The sequence below is a fragment of the Schistocerca nitens genome, chromosome 5 (assembly GCF_023898315.1).
Source record: "Schistocerca nitens isolate TAMUIC-IGC-003100 chromosome 5, iqSchNite1.1, whole genome shotgun sequence".
In the NCBI taxonomy this organism is placed as follows: Eukaryota; Metazoa; Arthropoda; class Insecta; order Orthoptera; family Acrididae; genus Schistocerca; species Schistocerca nitens.
Genome location: NC_064618.1, coordinates 760,327,776 through 760,348,908, shown reverse-complemented (window position 1 = coordinate 760,348,908; position 21,133 = coordinate 760,327,776). Strand labels below are relative to the sequence as shown.

The 21,133-nt window shown below is 40.9% G+C and overlaps 1 protein-coding gene across 2 annotated transcripts in view; it reads left to right on the top strand.

Moving 5' to 3' along the window:
- LOC126259709 (sodium/hydrogen exchanger 2-like) overlaps positions 1–21,133 on the top strand; it is a 1,006,529-nt gene that overhangs the window by 456,220 nt on the left and 529,176 nt on the right. Inside the window, exon 1 of one of the 2 annotated variants that reach the window (XM_049956681.1) lies at positions 13,809–13,841. The exons of the other annotated variant lie outside the window; for it this stretch is intronic. The gene's annotated coding sequence lies outside the window, so the exon portion shown is untranslated. Of the gene's footprint in view, positions 1–13,808; positions 13,842–21,133 lie in introns of those variants that run through there. 2 annotated transcript variants of the gene reach the window in all.

Sequence of the window (21,133 nt, the reverse complement as noted above, 5' to 3'; positions counted from 1 at the left end):
TGGTCCCTGAGCTCCTGTTGCTGTTTTTCTGTAAGCTTTTCCCACGTTTTTCCTTTTCCTGCTGACGTTGTCTTTCACGCTCCTGCTCTTTCAGCTCGCGTTGTTTTTCACGCTCCTGCTCTTTAATAGTAAACTTTTCAAATAATGCTGTTAGCATATCCTGTATGGACATAGCTTGAGCATTGCTAACTTCTGCCCCTTCAGTTTCTAAATTATCATTCATAATTAAATTTTCTAATAATTCGACAGAAATATGGGTAGATTGTTCTAATATTAATTTCGGTTCCATACATCAGCTAGAAAAGTATGCTATAACGATCGTGCTATGAGCACTATTTTTAAAGAACCAATCTGATTCGAATCATTTTCATTAAAATGACTTCGGAACCACCGGCGCACATTTATTTTTACACATTTGTATTACGTTCGGCATTTATGTCTGCAGAGTTGCGTAATTTGAATTTGCCGCTGAGATAATTGTTAAGATGGCGGCAGACAATTAATAGAGACTTTCTATTGTTAGGCCAAATAAGTAAGTATTTGAAATGATTATTAAATTCTGTAAGCTATACTTTCATATTGTGCACTATTGAGACCTCATCAAGCAAACATTTGATTTGTTTCTAAGGAAAACACAGGCAAAAACGCGATACAAATCGCTATCATCAATGGCTGCACTCCTTGCAGCGGAAAGAAATAATTAACACAGATAATGCTTACTGAAAGAGGAATTAAAGTTACAAATAATTATTCACTCATATTTATAATAATAATGAACTCTATTTTCAAGTAATAATTAACAAATAATTACAATTTCTTAACAGACCTCAGTTTGATATGCGTCCGCAGCTTACAAAAGCCAACCAACGAAGGTAAAAACAAAGGAAGACAAACGCAGATCATAAAAGGAGTTTACAGTTATCATTGTCTTTGTATGATACACATCGATATGTCTAATTACATCATAGAATATTATATAAATAATTAATATTTATAAATTTCACTGTTTTTTCATACGTCGAATACATAATGTTTATAACTGTTAGAGGCATAATTTCCTCTCGTCGCACTGTAGCCAAAAATTTATCACGTGGATGTTACATTGAAAGAAACCACTTTCGACAAAGCTTAGGTATCCGATTAATGAGGGAATTAGTATATTTCATCAAAACATACAAGGCATTAGAGATAAAGTTAGTGAACTACTTATAGATGTTGACTCTGAAATTATTGGTATATCTGAACACTTATTAAATAAGGAGATAATTCTGAGGCTTCCTTTACCAGGATACAGGTTGGCTGGCAGCTTTTCTAGGAGCTCTTTGCGGTGTGGGGGAGTAGCCATGTATGTGAAAAACGGTATCCCATTTGAGTCAATTGATGTTTCAAAGTACTGCACTGAAAAGGTGTTTGAATGGTGTGCAGGTGTGGTTAAATTTAGTGGAGCTAAACTCCTAACTGTTGTTATTTATAGATCCCCAGACTCCGATTTCACAACATTTTTGCTAAAGCTAGAGGAGGTTCTTGGTTCACTTTATAGGAAATACAAAAAGTTAATTATATGTGGTGACTTCAATACAAATTGTATAAGTGACTGTGCAAGGAAGAGGATGCTGGTAGACCTCCTTAATTCATATAATCTTATGCAAACCGTATTCTTTCCAACGAGAGTGCAAGGGAACAGTAGAACAACCATAGACAATATTTTTGTTCATTCGTCATTACTAGAAGGGCATTCTGTTAGCAAAATGGTGAATGGCCTTTCAGATCATGATGCACAAATTTTAAGTCTAAAAGATTTTTGTGCTGCAACACAGGTTAAATATAGTTACCAACTTTTTAGGAAAGCTGATCCAGTTGCTGTAGAGACTTTTGTAAACCTTATCAAGGAACAAGAGTAGCAAGATGTTTATAGTGCTGATACAGTAGACGATAAATATAATGCTTCCCTCAAGACTTTTCTCGTGATCTTTGAAAGTTGTTTTCCGTTAGAAAGTTCAAAACAGGGTACTAGCACAAACAGGCAGCCTGGGTGGCTGACTAAAGGTATAAGAATATCTTGTAGAACAAAGTGGCAATTATATCAAAACGATAGAAACAGTCACAATCTAAATGCAGTAGCCCATTACAAACAGTATTGTAAGGTGCTTAAAAAAGTTATTAGGAAGGCAAAAAGTATGTGGTATGCAGATAGAATAGCTAAGTCTCAGGATAAAATTAAAACCATATGGTCAGTCGTAAAGGAAGTGGCTGGTCTGCAGAGACAGGTCGAGGATATAGAATCAGTGCGTAGTGGGAATGTCCGTGTTACTGATAAGTCGCATATATGTACAGTATTTAATAATCACTTTCTGAATATAGCAGGTGAACTAAATAGAAACCTAGTCCCAACAGGGAATCATATAGCACTCGTAGAATAAAGTGTTCCGAGACTGTTACCTGAAATGCTCCTCAATGATACTGACAAGAGGGAGATTGAGTTAATAATTAAATCACTAAAGACCAAGAACTCTCATGGATATGACGGCGTATCTAGCAGAATACTGAAGTATTGCTCCATGTATGTTAGCCCAGTACTTAGCCATATCTGTAACTTTTCCTTTAGGAGTGGTTGGTTTCCTGACCGATTAAAGCACTCGGTAGTGAAGCCACTTTATAAAAAGGGAGACAAGGATAATGTTGATAATTATAGACCTATTTCTATTCTATCGGTGTTTGCTAAAGTTATCGAGAGGGTTGTATATACAAGGTTACTGCAACATTTAAATTCACATAATTTGCTGTCAAATGTACAGTTTGGTTTTAGAAATGGCTTAACAACTGAAAATGCTATAGTCTCTTTTCTGTGTGAGGTTTTGGACGGATTAAATAAAAGGTTGCGAACGTTAGGTGTTTTCTTTGATTTAACGAAGGCTTTTGACTGTGTTGACCACAAAATATTACTGCAGAAGTTGGAACATTATGAAGTAAGGGGAGTAGCTTACAATTGGTTCGCCTCTTACCTTAAGAACAGAAAGCAGAAGGTAATTCTCCGCAATATTGAGAGTGATAATGATGTTCAGTCCCAATGGGGCACTGTTAAATGGGGCGTTCCCCAAGGGTCGGTGCTGGGGCCACTGCTGTTTCTTATTTATATAAATGATATGCCTTCTAGTATTACAGGTGATTCAAAAATATTTCTGTTTGCTGATGACACCAGCTTGGTAGTGAAGGATCTTGTGTGTAATATTGAAACATTATCAAATAATGTAGTTCATGAAATAAGTTCGTGGCTTGTGGAAAATAATTTGATGCTAAATCACAGTAAGACTCTGTTTTTACAATTTCTAACTCACAATTCAACAAGAACTGATATTTTAATCAGACAGAATGGGCATGTTATAAGCGAGACGGAACAGTTCAAGTTCCTAGGCGTACGGGTAGATAGTAAGCTGTTGTGGAAAGCCCATGTTCAGGATCTTGTTCAGAAACTAAATGCCGCTTTATTTACCATTAGAACAGTATCTGAAATAAGTGACATTTCAACACGAAAAGTAGTCTACTTCGCATATTTTCATACGCTTATGTCATATGGTATTATTTTTTGGGGTAATTCTCCTGATTCAAAAAGGGTATTTTTGGCTCAAAAACGGGCTTTTAGAGCTATGTGAGGTGTAAGTTCGAGAACCTCTTGTCAACCCCTATTCAATAGTCTGGGAATTCTGACATTGCCCTCACAGTATATATTTTCTTTAATGTCGTTTGCTGTTAGCAATATTAGCTTATTCCCAAGAGTTAGCAGCTTTCACTCAGTTAATACTAGGCAGAAATCAAATCTGCATGTGGAATGCACTTCCTTGACTCTTGTGCAGAAAGGAGTGCAGTATTCTGCTGCATCCGTTTTCAATAAGCTACCACAAGAACTCAAAAATCTTAGCAGTAGCCCAACCGCTTTTAAGTCTAAACTGAAGAGTTTCCTCATGGCTCACTCCTTCTATTCAGTCGAGGAGCTCCTGGAAGAGCTAAAAAATTAAGCAAATTCCAGTGTTACATTCTTGATTTTCTTTATTTAAACTAATGACGTGTCGCCTGAATATGTTTCTTATATTTCATTTTATCTGTTTCTACAATCGTGTTATAATTTCATGTATTGACTCGTTCCATGACCATGGAGACTTCTCCTTAATGTGGTCCCACGGAACAATAAATAAATAAATAAACATTGGTTTCAGCCACGCGAATAGTGACCAGAGGCTCATGAAACAAACACCAGTGCGCTCTTGCAAATTCACTAAAAAACGAGACACAGGTATCAACTTCGGTTTTCAATAGAACTACGCTATTTTTGCCGCCAGAATAGAAGATCTCATGAGACGAATTCAGTGGTATCTCTTTTATAGATCTAGCAAGAAGTCACTGAGTAGAAATACATTTGACTTTATGGACTTACGTGGCGTTGTTGAATACACCACCCGGAAATTTAAGTTTAGGCCACTCTCCAAGGATACAAGTGGCGCCGGATTAAGGAGTAACGTCATGCCAGTGCGTTAAGCTTTACGAAAGTTGAAACATCTTTCGTACCACAGAAAATGTCAGCATTAAGATGAGACAGTTATATTCATGTGGTACAAATTCACTGTAAAAGAAGTGCCGTTTGCTTTGTGATTAGTGCACGCTGCAGTCAAAACTTCTTTTCCAGCATTGTTCTCCACACTGTATAATTAATGACACGAGCAAGCTGAAGTTTTAGACCATAAACAACGCTTCATAAAAATTCTGTGAAAAGTTAAGCGATCAATTGGAAGTTACAGGGTGACAATTATTGAACTATATGAAATAAAATCGTCATAACTTCTCAACGGTTTGCGTTAGCATGTTCAAACTGTATGGTTGGTCGTGGGACATGGGAATTAGTATGCGCTTGCGCACGCACCTTGTTGTTGTCGGTCATTTGAACGTGAATATGTCACGGTACAGCGTGCCTGAGCGAATAACGCTTGTGAAGGCCTACTATGCAAGCAATAACAGCCCGATTGCGACTGAAGGGAAGTTTGCAACCGTGTGAAGCTGAAGGCAACCGGTCAAAGTGTGCTAACAATCAAGAATTTGCTTCGCAAGTTTGAGAGAGCGGGTAGTGTTCGTGATGACACTGTAGGCAACTCCGGTCGTTCAAAAAGGGTGAAACCGCTTGAAAACATCGAGAAGGCACGCGCTGTGTTTGAAACCAACCCCAGGAAATCGATCAGACGAGCTGCACAGCACATGGAAATAAACCGAGAAACATTGCGACAAATTGATGTTGGAGTCGTGCATCTCTTCCCATCCAAAATTCAAACTCTTCAGCCATTAAACCCTAGGACCATGGAACAGCGGTTCCGTTGCGCCAACGCTAATGTCCACAGAATTGACGAACATGACTTGATGTGAATATTGTTTGGATTAGCGACGAAGCCCACTTTCATTTGTATGGGTTCGTCAATAAGCAAAATTGGCACATTAGAGGGGCTGAGAATTCGCATTTTGCGATCGAGAAGTCTCTTCACCCTCAACGGGTGACTGCGTGGTATGCAGTGTCCAGTTCAAAAATGTTCAAATGTATGTGAAATCTTATGGGACTTAACTGCTAAGGTCATCAGTCCCTAAGCTTACACACTACTAAACCTAAATTATCCTAAGGACAAACACACACACACACACACATGCCCGAGGAAGGTCTCGAACCTCCGCCGGGACCAGCCGCACAGTCCATGGCTGCAGCGCTTGAGAGCGCTCGGCTAATCCCGCACGGCCAATGTCCAGTCACGGAATAATCATTGCGATATTCCTTGATGGCACGGTGACTGCCGAACAGTACGTCAAGGTTTTGGAGGATGATTTCATCCCCATTATCCAAAGTGACACTGATTTCGACGAGATGTGATTCATGCAAAACGGACCTCGACGCCATCTAAGGAGGAGAGTATTTCATGTCCAAGAGGAGCACTTTGGGTACCGCATTCTGGCTCTGAGTTACCCAGAGGCCACTTACATGGGCCTCGACTGGCCGCCATATTCTCTGGCTATGAACACATGCGACTCCTTTTTGTGGGGCTACATGAAAGACAAGGTGTACAGCAATGACGCCGAAACCGTTGCTGAGCTGAAAACAGCTATTCAGGAGGCCATCGGCAGCATCGATATTCCGGAATTTCAGCGGTTTATGCACAGTTTCGCTCTTCGTCTCCGCCACATCAACGATAATGATGGCATTAATGTCGAACATGTCATAACCTAAATCCGAATATCTGTAGTGACTCTTTTACATGTTGAACAAAATGTAACCACGCCGTAGTTTATAACTAATTTACGCTTTTTTCGTGTACTTCAATAATTGTCGCCCCGTATAACCATTTATTGATGACATAGAGGGATGCCATTCCTGATGTGAAACGTTTTATCTGTTGTGTTCGTTTCGGGTCGAATGGTGATAATAGTTCGAAAGACTAAAATTATGTTGTTGTTGTTGTTGTGGTCTTCAGTCCTGAGACTGGTTTGATGCAGCTCTCCATGCTACTCTATCCTGTGCAAGCTTCTTCATCACTCAGTACCTACTGCAACCTACATCCTTCTGAGTCTGCTTAGTGTATTCATCTCTTGGTCTCCCTCTACGATTTTTACCCTCCACGCTGCCCTCCAATACTAAATTGGAGATCCCTTGATGCCTCAGAACATGACCTACCAACCGATCCCTTCTAGTCAAGTTGTGCCACAAACTCCTCTTCTCCCCAATCCTATTCAATACTTCCTCATCAGTTATGTGATCTATCCATCTAATCTTCAGCATTCTTCTGTAGCAACACATTTCGAAAGCTTCTATTTTCTTCTTGTCCAAACTATTTATCGTCCATGTTTCACTTCCACACATGGCTACAATCCATACAAATACTTTCAGAAACGACTTCCTGACGTTTGAATCTATACTCGATGTTAACAAATTTTTCTTCTTCAGAAACGCTTTCCTTGCCATTGCCAGTCTACATTTTATATCCTGTCTACTTCGACCATCATCAGTTATATTGCTCCTCAAACAGCAAAACTCCTTTACTAAAACTACTTTACCAATCTAATTCCCTCAGATCACACGACTTAATTCGACTACATTCCATTATCCTCGTTTTGCTTTTGTTGTTGTTCATCTTATACCATCCTTTCAAGACACTGTCCATTCCGTTCAACTGCTCTTCCAAGTCCTTTGCTGTCTCTGACAGAATTACTATGTCATCGGCGAACCTCAAATTTTTTATTTCTTCTTCATGGATTTTAATACCTACTCCGAACTTTTCTTTTGTTTCCTTTACTGGTTGCTCAATATACAGATTGAATAGCATCGGGGAGAGGCTACAGCCCTGTCTCACTCCCTTCCCAACCATTGCTTCCCTTTAAACCCCCTCGACTCTTATAACTGCCACCTGCTTTCTGTACAAATTGTAAATAGCCTTTCGCTCCCTGTATTTTACCCCTGCCACCTTTAGAATTTGAAAGAGAGTATTCCAGTCAACATTGTCAAAAGCCTTCTCTAAGTCTACAAATGCTAGAAACGTAGGTTTGCCTTTCCTTAATCTTTCTTCTAAGATAAGTCGTAAGGTCAGTATTGCCTCACGTGTTCCAGTATTTCTACGGAATCCAAACTGATCTTCCCCGAGGTCCGCTTCTACCAGTTTTTCCATTCGTCTGTAAAGAATTCGCGTTAGTATTTTGCAGCTGTGACTTATTAAACTGATAGTTCGGTAATTTTCACATCTGTCAACACCTGCTTTCTTTGGGATTGGAATTATTATATTCTTCTTGAAGTCTGAGGGTATTTCGCCTGTTTCATACATCTTGCTCACCAGATGGTAGAGTTTTGTCAGGACTGGCTCTCCCAAGGCCGTCAGTAGTTCCAATGGAATGTTGTCTACTCCGGGGGCCTTGTTTCGACTCAGGTCTTTCAGTGCTCTGTCAAACTCTTCACGCAGTATCGTATCTCCCATTTCATCTTCATCTACATCCTCTTCCATTTCCATAATATTGTCCTCAAGTACATCGCCCTTGTATAAACCCTCTATATACTCCTTCCACCTTTCTGCTTTCCCTTCCTTGCTTAGAACTGGGTTTCCATCTGAGCTCTTGATATTCATACAAGTGGTTCTCTTATCTCCAAAGGTCTCTTTAATTTTTCTGTAGGCAGTATCTATCTTACCCCTAGTGAGATAAGCCTCTACATCCTTACATTTGTCCTCTAGCCATCCCTGCTTAGCCATTTTGCACTTCCTGTCGATCTCATTTTTGAGACGTTTGTATTCCTTTTTGCCTGCTTCATTTACTGCATTATGTAATGTGCTTCAATTTGCTAACTCCAGTGAACATTGCATGTACGTTTAGAATCGTTGCAAGATAATGAAGATGTGTATCGCGTCCGAAACAAGTAATTCGAGATAAAAATTATATTTGGTTCTTTTCATCACATAACGAGAGACAGTAGTGGTGTCCTACCTGACCATTGTGTAAAGTATAACTTAATAACGGTAGATTCCTAGTAGTACAGTAAGACAGTGTATTCTGTTTGTGATCTATTTAATGATGAATCGTATTTATTCTAGGTTTGACACCACAGTGCATCAAGAATTTGATAGGCGTCACAAACACTGTTGCTGACAAAGCGGTCGGTCATTACCACAGCAGTGTTCTCGAGAACGAGTAGCCGTTCGACCGTCCTAAGTGCATTTAAATGCCGCTAACCAAAGCTACGCAAGTAACTGGGCTATGGTAACTTTCTGGAGTCATCTGACCACTTGACGCCTTCGTACAGCGCCTCACAACATCTATCTTAAATTGTCTCAAAGTTCATGTATTGATGCAAGTCGGTACCATTGCAATACATTAGCATAGTCTTTGTCCTCCGTTAATTTCGCCTTCAAGCCTTAAACGGTCATTAATAATACTGACATGTTCGGCACTTAAATTTCACCATATGGCATGGTCAGTGCCTACGAGTGCAGGATACAGGGTTGGTCAACAGAAGCCTGTCGAAGTGACACAGTGATTAAACCACTGCGTCTGCCTATGGGGGCGACCAAATACCCCACATGTCGTGATGATATGGATTTTCTGTGAAATCGCTAAACTGATTAAGTTAAATACTAGGATAATACTTCCAAAAAGGACGCCACTGGTCTCCGTCCACATCCTTGTCTATCCCTTTGCGAGCACACGAATGTGCACAGAGCACAATTTAATAACAGCTGACACATGCTTTAAGAATCTTGAAAGGAGGTTGTATAAGTGGAAATTTTCAGATAGATTGTTTAATAGTAATAACATATTTCTAAACCAAATTACAAACTGCAAAACATTTCCAGCTGTAGATGTGAACTCTGGCCATAATTTATTTGCTGTGAACTACAGACTAAACTGAAAATACAGCATAAAGGAAAGGAATTAAATAAATGGGAGCTGAATAAATTATATGAACTAGAGGTTGCTGAAAATCACAAACACAGCATTAGGCAACGATTGACTGAAACAAGGAAAAGGAATACAGTAGAAGATGAATGGATAGCCCTGAGAGGTGAAATATTGATGACAACGGAGGATCAAATAGGCAAAGAGACAGTACCCAGTAGCAATTAATGTGTAACGAATTTTACTGACGAAAGGACAAAACATATAAATGGAGCGAATGAACCAGGAAAAAGTGAATATAGATGTCTAGAAATGACACTGACAGAAATTGCAAAATGGTAATGCAGGAATTACAGGTGCAGAAATACAAAACTGTAGAAGCATGCATGAATACAGGAAAGCTAATGAGAGAAGAGAAGCACCTGTCCGAATATTAACAGCTCAAATGCAAGCCAATATTAAGCAATGGTGGCAACTCTACAAGGGGTAAGGAATATGTAGAAAGGCTATACAGAGAAAACGAACGTCAATACAATATTATGCAAAGAGAAGAGAAGCAGATGTAGGTGAGATGGGAGATGTCACTCTGAGAAAAGAACATGACAGACCACTGAAAGACTTAAGTCGAAATAATGCACCTGGAGCAGAGGAGATTCCCTCGGATTTATTGATATCCTTTGGAGAACGTATTCAAGTTGGTATGGTAGGAGACAGCCAAATGCCCACGTATTTCAAGAAAGTAATAATTCCAGTACAAAATAGACAGGCACTGACAGTTAATTTTTTCGTAACATCAATTTAAGAAGTCGTGATTTCAAACTATTGAAATGAAATGTGTATGGAAGAAAAGAAAAATCTCTTTAGCTCACTGCGTCTGGATACACAGCCCTTAGTGTGAGAGGGGACTTTCAGTGTCGAACTCCATGACCTTACTTAGGAATGGCTATTAAAAATATACAGCGATGTTTTTTTCAAAGCAATATATCGCATCGAGCACCGATTTTATGATGATATAAATATATAAAAGTATATATAACTGTCCGCAGCTCGTGGTCGTGCGGTAGCGTTCTCGCTTCCCACGCCCGGGTTCCCGGGTACGATTCCCGGCGGGGTCAGGGATTTTCTCTGCCTCGTGATGACTGGGTGTTGTGTGATGTCCTTAGGTTAGTTAGGTTTAAGTAGTTCTAAGTTCTAGGGGACTGATGACCATACATGTTAAGTCCCATAGTGCTCAGAGCCATTTGAACCATTATTTTTTTTATATATAACTGAATATTGACATGGTTTAGATAAGCGTGAAACTGAAAAATCTGTACTCTCCTAATGTCCAAAACATTGTATTATAATTTGCAAAGACAGTTATAACAAAAATGCAATTATTAAACAATCCTAAGCTGTGAGCCACATCGTCATAGTTACAGCCCTACCAAGGAACACCGAAGCTTCGAAAATTAATCCATGAAACTCTGTTGGAAGTTTCCAGAATGAGATTTTCACTCTGCAGCGGAGTGTGCGCTGATATGAAACTTCCTGGCAGATTAAAACTGTGTACCCGACCGAGACTCGAACTCGGGACCTTTGCCTTTCGCGGGCAAGTGCTCTACCAACTGAGCTACCGAAGCACGACTCACGCCCGGTACTCACAGCTTTACTTCTGCCAGTACCTCGTCTCCTACCTTCCAAACTTTACAGAAGCTCTCCTGCGAACCTTCTGCGAGCTTCTGTAAAGTTTGGAAGGTAGGAGACGAGGTACTGGCAGAAGTAAAGCTGTGAGTACCGGGCGTGAGTCGTGCTTCGGTAGCTCAGTTGGTAGAGCACTTGCCCGCGAAAGGCAAAGGTCCCGAGTTCGAGTCTCGGTCGGGCACACAGTTTTAATCTGCCAGGAAGTTTCTGTTGGAAGTCTTAGGTTTCAGGTTCGGAAGGGTTGAAATATTTCAGACTACTGGCTAAAAGTAATGCCTTTAGTGTCCATAATTTTTTTTATGTCGTCGTTGATATATCACTAACATGCTTCTTCCCCCACACTTAGCTCACTCGTTTGAATTACATTCCGCGTAATTCAATTTAATTTTTCACTTTGCTATTATCGCTTATGACTGGACACGATCGAGCGTGGTTATTTGAAGGGCTTATTTCAATAGTGGTACAAGTCCATTGCCTCCACTTTTCTGTCTATAATGCTTGTGAAATTAATGAGCCAAACAAACAGAAAGAAAGGTTCATCTCTAGCAAAAAGCCATATGCTTGAATATTTCTGGTACCTTAACTGCAGATTTTTCAGCGCTTATTTAACTTGAGGACTCTGTATCTCAATATGAACAAAAATGGACTTGTTCCACTATTGAAATAAGGCCTTCATTGAAGCCTCGGAGTTATGCGAAAAGTTGGACCTAACCACTTAACAGGTAATGCAGAAAGATACATATTGTAACGTTTACATCTGTGTTAAGTTTACGATAAACACAGTGCACGTAATTCAAATTTTCAAACAGAATTACCTATAATTAAATTATGAAATGGCCACTTACGGATTTCAACACAATTTGCACTTGTGAACAAGCTGACAGAATCGGAAGTAGGTGAAGATAGTAACAAAATTCAGCAATAATACATACTTCTCAGGTATGAGTTTTGCTTTGTCTTCGGCTTGACGCATGCGGATTTAGGACGGTACCTAATTTGTCGCGTTCTGTCAGGCGACGAAAAAGATTTACACTACTGGCCATTAAAATTGCTACACCAAAAAGAAATGCAGATGATAAACAGGTATTCATTGAACAAATATATTATACGAAAACTGACATGTGATTACATTTTCACGCAATTTGGGTGCATAGATCAACCACCTCTGGCCGTAATAACGGCCTTGATACGTTTGGGCATTGAGTCAAACAGAGCTTGGATGGCGTGTACAGGTACAGCTGCCCATGCAGCTTCAACACGATATCACAGTTCATCAAGAGTAGTGATTGGCGTATTGTGAGGAGCCAGTTGCTCGGCCACCATTGACCAGACGTTTTCAATTGGTGAGAGATCTGGAGAATGTGTTGGCTAGGGCAGCAGTCGAACATTTTCTATATCCAGAAAGGCCCGTAAGGACCTGCAACATGCGGTCGTGCATTATCCTGCTGAAATGTAGGGTTTCGCAGGGATCGAATGAAGGGTAGAGCCACGGATCGTAACACATCTGAAATGTAACGTCCACTGTTCAGAGTGCCGTCAATGCGAACAGGAGGTGACCGAGACGTGTAACCAGTAGCACCCATGCCATCATGCCGGGTGATACGCCAGTATGACGATGACGAATACACGCTTCCAATGTCCGTTCACCGCGATGTCGCCAAACACGGATGCGACCATTATGATGATGTAAACAGAACCTGGATTCATCCGAAAAAATGACGTTTTGCGATTCATGCACCCAGGTTCGTCGTTGAGTACACCATCGCAGGCGCTCCTGTGATGCAGCGTCAAGGGTAACCGCAGCCACGGTCTCAGAGCTGATACTCCATGCTGCTGCAAACGTCGTCGAACTGTTGTCTTGCAAACGTCCCCATCTGTTGACTCAGGGATCGAGACGTGGCTGCACGATCCGTTACAGTCATGCGGATAAGATGCCTGTCATCTCGACTGCTAGTGATACGAGGCCGTTAGGATCCAGCACGGCGTTCCGTATTACCCTCCTGAACCCACCGAATCCATATTCTGCTAACAGTCATTGGATCTCGACCAACGTGAGCAGCAATGTCGCGATATGATAAACCGCAATCGCGATAGGCTACAATTCGACCTTTATCAAAGTCGGAAACGTGATGGTACGCATTTCTCCTTCCTTACACGAGGCATCACAACAAAGTTTCACCAGGCAACGCCGGTCAACTGCTGGTTGTGTATGAGAAATCGGTTGGAAACATTCCTCATGTCAGCACGTTGTAGGTGTCGCAACCGGCGCCAGCATCGTGTGAATGCTCTGAAAAGCTAATCATTTGCATATCACAGCATCTTCTTCGTGTCGGTTAAATTTCGCGTCTGTAGCACGTCATCTTCGTGGTGTAGCAATCTTAATGGCCAGTAGTGTAAGTTAAAACGACAAAACAACTACGAAAGTAGGATCGCTGTCGATGCATCGAATAAAATATGAAATATCCATGCACCGAATATATCGAAAAGTTAAGAGTTTCAATTCGATGCATCGATACCATACATCGAGTGTTTTTGATACGTCGACGTACGAGTGTGTGGTCCAACTGCAGCCTAGCTAATGTCTGCCTGGCCGTTCCCGGCCGTTGTGACGCGCCGGCCGCTTCTTCTGGCAGCGGCGCAGCCACGCCTCCGTGGTGGCACAGCGGCGGAGCCTGCCAACTCAACAGCGCAGAGGAAGCGACCTCGCTAATCACCTCAGTAGTGCACAGCGCCCACACCTCGCGGCCACGCAGCCGCAGGTAAGTCAGTCTCTCGCGGCGCGCGCTCGGCCTTCCTCTGTAGCAACACTAGCAGGCAGGCTATGCGGCAGGTCCACTACCTGCTGTGGGGATAGCGCAGTTCCCTACGAAGGAGGTCAGCACTACGTCATCTACATCTAGAATTCTCCGTCCGCGAGGGAGGTCGCTTCAAAACACTCGTGCCACGAAAGCTATGGGAACTTTAGGTGCCGCGAGGGATTAGCCGAGCGGTCTAAGGCGCTGAAGTCATGGACTGTGCGGCTGGTCCCGGTGGAGATTCGAGTCCTCCCTCGGACATGGGTGTGTGTGTTTGTCCTTAGAATAATTTAGGTTAAGTAGTGTGTAAGCTTAGGTTCAAAATGGTTCAAATGGCTCTGAGCACTATGGGACTTAACATCTGAGGTCATCAGTCCCCTAGAACTTAGAACTACTTAAACCTAACTAACCTAAGGACATCACACGCATCCATGCCAGAGGCAGGATTCGAACCTGCGACCGTAGCGATCACGTGGTTCCAGACTGTAGCGCCTAGAACCGCTCGGCCACCCCGGCCGGCTAAGCTTAGGGACTGATGACCTTAGCAGTTAAGTCCCATGAGTTTTCACACACATTTGAACTTTTTTTTAAACTTTAGGTAAACCAAGTGCGAAAAGTCACGAGAAGATTTGCCCCATTTGAAGATGTGACGAGCTGTTCCCTGTTCCGTAAGGAAACCCATTTGACGCAGTTCACCACGCTGGTCTATCCTGTGTGAGTATTTAGATTTCCCCGCGCCCCTCCCCTCCTCCTCCTCCCCCCCCCCCCCCCCACACTGCTCTACATTATTAAAATTGGCTATTGACTGATGCCTCAGGATGTGTCCTATCAGTTTCTCACTTCTTTTTGGCAATATTTGCTATAATTTTATTTCTTTCCCATTCTTATTCAGTACCTCTTCGTTAGTTACGCGATCTCCCTACATAATTCTCAGCTCTCTTCAGTAGCACTACACATCAAAACTTTTTATTCGCGTAGCCGCGCGGGGTAGTCGCGCAGTATAAGGCGCCTTGCAATGGTGCACGCGGCTCCCCCCGTCAGAGGTTCGAGTCCTCGCTCGGGCATGGGTGTGTGTATGTGTGTTGTCCTTAGCGTAAGCTAGTTTAAGTTAGATTAAGTAGTGTGTAAGCCTAGGGACCGGTGACCTCAGCACTTTGGGCCCATAGGAACTTACCACAAATTTCGAGTTTTTTTTTTTATTCGGCCGGCCGTGGTGGCCGAGCGGTTCTAGGCGCTTCAGTTTGGAACCGCGCGACCGCTACGGTCGCAGGTTCGAATCCTGCCTCGGGCATGGATGTGTGTGATGTCCTTAGGTTACCTAGGTTTAAGTAGTTCTAAGTTCTAGGGGACTGATGACCTCAAATGTTAAGTCCCATAGTGTGTAACGCTACCGCCCTTTACGGACGTACGTTAGCTGTATAAAGCCTGTACTGTAATAAGTTCACGGGCTTCACCTTATAAACAAGGATTTTAGTACATAAAATGACCGCGTGTACCTAATAGAAGCAAGATCGGACTTGTAATCAGTAAATAACTACAGTGATGCGTCAAACATATGTGAAGCACAATTGCTCGTTCGCATGTACAAGAAGTAATCACAGTAGATGCTACCTTTGATTAATAATTCGGTCGCCAGCCTACTTAGGCAATGAGTGAGCTTTTCCTTGTACAAGTTGTTACATGTACAAACCTAGTCACGCGTAGTAATGATGCGTTATATGGCAAAGTTTGGACCCGGAAAAATCCACTGAACTAAAGCTTTCTATCTTGGTACTAATTTGGACGAGACAAATTCACACAACACCACACATCAATGATTACTACAAATTGCATTTTTGTATATTGATCAGACTGAAATCGGGCATAGATTGCCCTAGGATACCCAGTTTTGAAGCCTACATATAATGTCACTATTAAAATTGAAAAACAACACTAATGCACTTAGGATTAATGTAGAACTTAACTTTACTGGTCAAATCTGATCAGCACATTTCAAGGTTTGAAAGAATGAACAAGAACAAGGGGGGGGGGGCCTGAAACTGTTAATTACTAAAAGTCAAATTAACACTCAAATTTCTCAATCAATGGATAACTAATCTTTTGTTTTACTTCTGAATAATTTAACTGTCATTAGTTCTGTCTCAAGTTAATTAAATAGCATCGATAACTCAATTCAAAAGACTATCTTTCAGTTTATTTATACTTCTACCAACATTTGCAATAGTTCACAGAACTATTGCATTTCTTTATAGCAAAAGTTTGATTGCTGATAATTCTCATTTGCACTAATTATAAACTTTCAGTTCAGGATACTCGGGTTGCACAATACGAGGTAAGGATCCTGTCTAGGTCAGTGATCAGGATAAGTCATGGCTAAAGCAATTCTGGTAAAATTCACGTTATTATTACACAATTAGAAACAGTTTCGACACTGGTCCACACATTTACACTTCTAAAGATGAAATAAAGGTTTGACCTGTGCAAGTCGGTGCGGCGGTTGGCGGGCAGCGAGGTTACGGGCAGCACGGCACACATACAAGCGCGGCTAAGGCTCACGCTACATAGGCACTTTCCATCTTCTTAGCGTCGTAATCTTTCCAACTTTGTGCCTCAGAATATAGCCATGCCAAGTAGTCATCGGCATCGGTGTACCCGAGGCTCAATGTAATCCACTTTTCCTAGGTAGCCTCCTCGGTACAGTACTTGTTCCTCGGATCAATTTACCACTCCGACTCTTACTATTGCTCGCCTCCGACTGACTGCTGTGCCCGTTGCGCCGAACCGCGCCCAGTGTGCGTTTTCCCGCGCTCGCCTGCCTCCACCTTTTCCCGCTCCCCTACAGGTAGGGTATTCACCACAGGTTTTCTATTACACATATTCTAATGCATTACCTACGTATGGACCAAGTGTTTAAATTACAATTTCCACATTTTACAATATTTTTAACATTAAGTACACTTTCTTTTGATTATCACATTCTCTGAAATCTAACATAAACAATAATATTCATTACAAAAGTTACTCGCAGTTTCTTTAACATCATTATACGAGCCGAAAAAGAAGTTCAAAACCCTGCCAACATTAACTTATCTAAATTCATAAAGGAAAAAATTATTATAGATACAGTTGTCGTTACACATGCCCCTGTTTCCAGTAATTTTCACAACGTGTAAATTTAATGGGAACACTAAATATTACATTTATACAGTTGTTCTGAATCCTTTTTACGTAAATGTCCAAAATTTTATACCACCTACTTCCTTTCACTCACATTATATAGGTCTATATTTTTTAACATACCAAAAACATTTACTTGTCATTTACTCAAGTGCCTTTTGCACAGTCCAACTTATCATCATAACATTACTAAAATAGTAATTTAATTATTTTTCCTAAATTTATCAAAGAAATAATTTAAAATTATGGAATACAAACATTTAATTACAAAACAATTGCATATTTTGTACACACTATAAAATAATTTGTCGCTGCTTGTTTTGAATAGCAGTCCATTTCCTTACTTGCTAAACAAAGCACACACACACATATTGAAAAAATTTAATTACACCTATTTGCTGCCTATTATGCGGATTTGGGCAGTCCTTTTCACTTCATATTGTCACTTCTTCTGGATCATATTTACAATTTTCAATCGACTATTTATCTGCCCTCATTAGTATTTGGCAGTCCTTCACATTTTGGTTCATACACTGCCTATTTTCCTTTTTGACAGGCCCATCTTTTATCTGGCTTATAGCCTTTATCCTTTCTCCATACATTTTTACAGTTACGGTACAAGTGGTAACCTGAAACTTACATAACTACATTAGCACACTTTCAAGGGTATACAGACATTTACAAAGATTAGTTACTTTTAGAATAACTTGGGTTCAGCATAAGATACAGCACATTTATTGCCAATCATTTTCTGATTATTCTTATATCACTCATTTCTAGGAACATACAGTTTCAGGTCCTCAATATTTCTTACACCTAAAGGTCTTTTGGATTTTGGGTAGATCAAGTAGTAAGCATTGTCGTGTGGAATATTCTGTATTATATATGGTCCATTATAAATATATTTAAATTTTGAAATTTCATGGTTTAGTTCACTAGACTTTTCGTGGGTTTTTAAAAGAACATAATCTCCAATTTTAAATTTTGAAATTTTTAAATTTTTATTGTGTCTTTTAGATCTAGCTTCAGCTTTTTGCTTTGCCCTTTTTATCACCAATTCTTTCTTTTGATCCAACCCCAAACTTGTACAAGGTGGAAACTCTAGTTTTTCTTCAATTAAACTTTTACTACTTCTGTCTAACAAAATTTCTTCCGGTGGAAATCCTGTAGTTTCATGATGTAACGTATTCATGACATTCTCAAAATCCGATATAAATCTGCCCCAGACTCTAAATCAACAAAACAATAATTCATTTTCAGGTAACACTGAGATACAGTAACAATCAAGTCATGCATAATACTAATAATATATACAAATACAGTATCCTGCCCCCAGTCTCTTTATTAACAAGGCAGTCTTTTAGGGTTCATAAAACAGTCACTTAAGTCTGGTGGCTTTTTAGGCCTCCTATTTTCTACATCTTTCACTAAGTCATTCAGCTCTTGCCAACGTTTCGTTTCATCAGGCGGCTTTTTAGGTTTTGAAATTTCAAAGTCTTTAGCAAGGTACAACATTCCCTGTTCTGCCATCATTTTATCAGGTGGTTCTTTCTGTTCCTGTAATTCACACTCCTTCAAAACATTTATTAAGGCGTGCCCCAGTATAGTATCATCTGGAGGTTCCTGCAAATTATGCCCCTGTTTTACATTACTGAATAATTCATTCGGTTCTTGCCCACTTCTATTTTCTGTATCTTTCTTTGGAAAAATGTCACTAATTTTCTCATACCCTCTTTCAGTAAAAGTATATTCACTTTCGTTTACACCTGCAAATTCATCGTCACTAGAATCACCACTACTTTCTTTCTCAATATCAGATTCACTTAAGTACGCTACTTTTGAACAATAGGGAAAGTTAGTATATTCATTCTCGTCTGTATTTGCGTACCTTCCATCATCTGAACTATCGTCGGAATCCGACCATTCCGGATCGCTTTCAGGTTCTAACATAAAAGCTTTTCTGAGACAGGCACTAAGTTCCTCCTCTGTATTGTCGTCAGGCTTGGATTTTAACTCAACCTCCTCCTTAGGCAATACGGCTTCATCCTCAGCTTTATTCACATCCACTGTGACTTCATATTCGGTGTAATCCTCGTGGACTTTGATTACTTTCAGGTAATCATCTGCCCCTTCTCCACGGTGCCTCTCGGTTGCAGCTTGTACTATTGGCGGACTGTTAGCAGAAGTTATTTCTTCGTCAATGCTGAGGATTTCATCCTCCAAATCCTTCCCATTCTTAATCTGCCTCTTATTGACGGCACGCGTATGTTGCGCGGCGCTATTTATTCTCTCCTCTTCCAATTCGGGCCACGTCACCTTATCGACGTCCCTACTATCTCCTTTTCCACTAACTAATTTCTTTGCCTCATACTCCTTCTTAAAATCCTCCCACTCACATTGCTTCAGGCCCTTGTACAGATCGTCGATCTGCACCTGCCAATCAGTTACTTCTGCTAGTTCATCATCGCCTTTAATTTTATTGCAAACACTGCTAACCGCACCTCTCTGTGTATTCACAGTTTCCTTTATCGTTTCCTTTGCCACGGGATTATCACTCGTAAAGTTTTCATTAGCCCTGACGGCTATGTTCGTATCTACTGCTGCCGTATTTCCAGCGGCTTCTTTCCTAACAGATGTTCCGCTAGGCCGGGCCGTTGCCCTCTGATGCTCCACTCGCCTGTTAACATGTAGCGTTCTGTGCGGCAGGAATGACTCATTCTGGCTCGCAGCTGACGCTTGTTTCGCCACAACACGTCGCGGCGTTCCGTGCCTGTCCCTAGCCTGTCTCATTACATTACGGTCGGTCCGGTATCTTTTTTCAAATCGGGGCCGGTATGTATTGTCCGCTTCCGTTTGGCCCGCAACGTTCGCGGAAATTAGTTTCCCGCGTCGTTGTTATTTTGCACGGTATATCCTCTACCGCGACCTGAATTATTTCCTCTACCTCTTCCTCTGCCTCTTCCTCTCTGTATTACATTGACGCGAAATCCATCGCCGTCATTTCGTTCGTTACTGTGTCGGTTATTATGGTTACCAAAGTTTTGATAATTAGCACGACTTTCGCGCCAATGATCTTCGTCTTCGACTCTTTCGAGAAATGCTTGGAAGCTGCGATGATTGCTTCCTACATACCTCTTTGAATCTTCTGGGAGCTTTTTATATAACTCCCAGATAATTTCTGAATCTGATCTTCGTCCTCTTAAATGTGTCAATTTTCGGTACCAATGCTCGCAGAAATCTTTCAAAGAATTTCTGCCCCTGTTATCATGCTGTTTGGCCATGATGAACTCCCGCCATAAGTGGTCCTGCTTTTGTTCAGACCAATATTCTTCCGTAAATTTCTGCCTAAATTCTTCGAACGTCATTCGTTCGGTATCCAAATTAATCCCCCAACGCTTAGCGTCACCTGCTAAGGCGCTAATTACAACGTTTATCTTTTCCTGATTAGACAGGTGCTCAGGAAATATTCTCTCGCAATTTTTGATAAAATCTAACGGATGCCATCCGTTGTGTTTCTTGGCGGGATCAAAGCGTTCCTCGCCTTCTAACAGCTTCGTAATCGGTGTGCCATTACAGACAACACCAGGCCTGTCTTTAATTTTGCTCTCCAGATCGAAAATTCTGCCTTGAATTTTCGTAGTATTCTGTTCACAGTTTTGAACACATCCGGTTACTTTTTTATCTAAATCCCTTTCAGTTTCTAAAACTACCTTTTCCAACTGTGATATTCCGTGCTGACATTCGTTTACGATCTCAGTTTTAAGACCGAAAACTTTTTCGTCTACCTTAGTTTCAACCAGAGGTTCTACTTTCTCTTGGATGTTGAGAATTTCAACATCGAACCTACTGTTAATGTTAACAATTTCCCCCTGCATAGTATCCATATTCTTGTTAATGGCATCAACTTCAAGTTTCAGAGTATTTACCACAGAATTTAAATTACCCACTTTTTGTTCTACCTGTTCTATTTGTTTACTAATTTTAATTCCCTGTCCTTCAACCTGTGCTTCAATTCGATCCACGTGTGTTTTGAGCTGCTCGTCAACGTGTGTTTTAAGCTGCTCATTTTGTGTTTTGAG